Source organism: Lynx canadensis, chromosome C2 (assembly GCF_007474595.2).
Source record: "Lynx canadensis isolate LIC74 chromosome C2, mLynCan4.pri.v2, whole genome shotgun sequence".
NCBI lineage: Eukaryota > Metazoa > Chordata > Mammalia > Carnivora > Felidae > Lynx > Lynx canadensis.
The window spans coordinates 150,786,436-150,789,356 of NC_044311.2; positions in this window are offsets into that span (position 1 = coordinate 150,786,436).

Below are 2,921 nucleotides of genomic sequence, written 5' to 3' on the forward strand. Positions count from 1 at the left end.
TTTATTTGGAATGATAAATAAGCAAGAATAACCAGCAAAAGAATTCCAACAAGAAATGAGCAACTGGGGAGGTGAGGGTCCTGGGCCATGTCATACAGATATTAGCACATATGACCTGCTTTAACAAATAGCATGTGGAGAGAGTTCTGGGCCTGAGCCTTCAAAAGGCCTAGAAACTTATGCTTTTGTGCTTTGGGAGCTCTGAGAACCATGGAAGGAGCCCCAAGACACTGGTGGAGAGACCATGTTGATGAGCTACAGGGAGAAACAGAGGCCTTGGACAATATGGAGGGAAAAAGAGCACCAGTCCCCCACCACTAAGACCAGCCTTCCTCTTGTCCCCTCCAAGTACCTAACACATATGAATGCAGCCATCTTGAACATTCCACCCTTCTTACTATCTGACCACAGCCACATGAATGACGCAAAGCAAGACCAGCAAAAGTACCACTTAGCTGAGCCTCAATCAACCATCAGAACTGTGAGAGATAACAAAAGGGCCATTGCTTCAAGCCACTGAGTTTTGACATGGTTTGTGATGTAGCAATAGACGATCAAAGTAAATGCTTACCTAAGGAGAAAAGACAGAATGGGGTGGGTGTGGGGATGGAAGCTACTAGACTCCTTTGAATGTTCCATGCCACACAATTTTGACTTTAGAATTATATACATGTTGCATTTAATAAAAAGGCATTTTAATTTAAAAATTTAAACCACATAAAGAGCTAGAAAATATAATTGAACTTTAAAAACTGGCGGGGGGAACTGTGGAGCTGGAGTAGATTTGGGAAGACTTTGTGACTGGAGATTGACTGATAGAATAGTATCATAAAGGAAAACAAAAGAATCAATTCAATGTATATACATTTTTACTATACACAAAGGGAGAAAACCCATAATAAAAAGAATGGGAAAGATGTGCAACAAATATGACGAGCAAAGATCATGTCTTGTTTAAAGAGGATGCATTAGTTTTCTACGGCTGTGTGACAAATTACCACAAGCTTAGGGATTTGAAATAACACTTGTTTACTAGTTCACAGTTCTATCAGATATAAGTCTGGGTGGGCTCAACTGGGTTTTCTGCTTAGGATCACACATGCTTGAAATCAAGGTGTCTGTTAGCGGAGCTATTTATCTGGAGGCTCCGGAAGCCTCCACTCCCAAGTTCATTCAGGTTATTTGCAGAAGTCATTCCTTGTGGTTGCTGGACTGAGATCCTGCTCACTTGCTGGTTGTCAGCAGGGACCACTCTCAGCTCGTAGAGATCTGTCTTTCATCCTTCCACTGGACCCCTCCATCTTCAAAGCTAGCAATGGCATGTTGAATCCTTCTTGTGGTTTGAATCTCTTTGAATTTCCTTTCGATCTTACCTTCCTTCCTTCCCAGGGAAAACTTTATGCTTTTAAAATGCTTATGAGGGGCGCCTGGGTGGCTCAGTCAGTTGAGCTTCCGACTTCAGCTCAGGTCCTGATCTCGCGGTCTGTGAGTTTGAGCCCCGCGTCGGGCTCTGTGCTGACAGCTCAGAGCCAGGAGCCTGCTTCCGATTCTGTGTCTCCCTCTCTCTCTGACCCTCCCTCATTCATGCTCTGTCTCTCTCTGTCTCAAAAATAAATAAACATTAAAAAAATTAAAAAATAAATAAATAAAATAAATAAATAAATAAAAGGCTTATGATAACAACTTTAGGCTGATCTGGAAAATCTCCCAATTTTAAAGTTAATGGTGTCATATAACATAACAATCTTGGGAATGATATTTCATCATATACCCCACGTCCACCCACCCTCTAAATGGAGGGAATCATACAAGGGTAAGGTCAGTGGGGGTCATTCTTGGAATTTTGACTACCAGCAGGGATAACATTTGAATCTGTAAGAACTCTAAAATGGGGTGCCAGGGTGGTTCAGTCAGTTGAGCATCTGACTCTTGATTTTGGCTCAGGTCATGATACAAGGGTCATGGGATCAAGCCCCACATTGGGCTTCTTGCTGAGCATGAAGGCTGCTTAAGATTTTCTCTCTTTCTCTCCCTCTGTCCCTCTCCCCTGCTCATTCTCTCTCTATAAAATAAAATAGTAATTTTTTAAAGAAACAAGAAGAGGGGCGCCTAGGTGGCGCAGTCGGTTAAGCGTCCGACTTCAGCCAGGTCACGATCTCGCGGTCCGGGAGTTCGAGCCCCGCGTCAGGCTCTGGGCTGATGGCTCAGAGCCTGGAGCCTGTTTCCGATTCTGTGTCTCCCTCTCTCTCTGCCCCTCCCCCATTCATGCTCTGTCTCTCTCTGTCCCAAAAATAAATAAACGTTGAAAAAAAAAATTAAAAAAAAAAAAAAACAAGAAGAACTCTAAGAAATAGGACATGAGTAACATTTGCAAAAGATGAAATTATGGAGTAAGCAGACATATGGAAAAATGTTTACCTTCAATAAAAGAAATTCCAGAAAGAATCTTCCACTTCACAGGTTAAATTAGCAAAATACTCAATATTGACAGAGTATTCACTCATTTTGATAGCAATGTGAATGGTACAACACAGATAGGAAGAAAATTGGTAATATATACCGAAGCCTTTAAAATGTTTATATTCCTTGACCTAGTAATTTCACTGCTGTAAATCTATCTCAAGAAAATAATGCTAGGGGTGCCTGGGTGGCTCAGTTGGTTAAGCAACCAACTCTTGCTCTTGGCTCAGGTCTTGAGCTCATGGTCATGAGTTTGAGCCCTATGTTGGGCTCCACACTGGGCGTGAAGCCTACTTTCAAAAAAAGAAGAGAAAAGAACCCTAGGTTTGAAAAAAAAAAAAACCTTAAAAAAAATTTGTTTTTACATTTACTTATTTTTTGAGAGACATAGAGAGACAGAGCACAAGTTGGTGAGGGGCAGAGAGAGAAGGAGACACAGAATCCAAAGCAGGCTCCAGGCT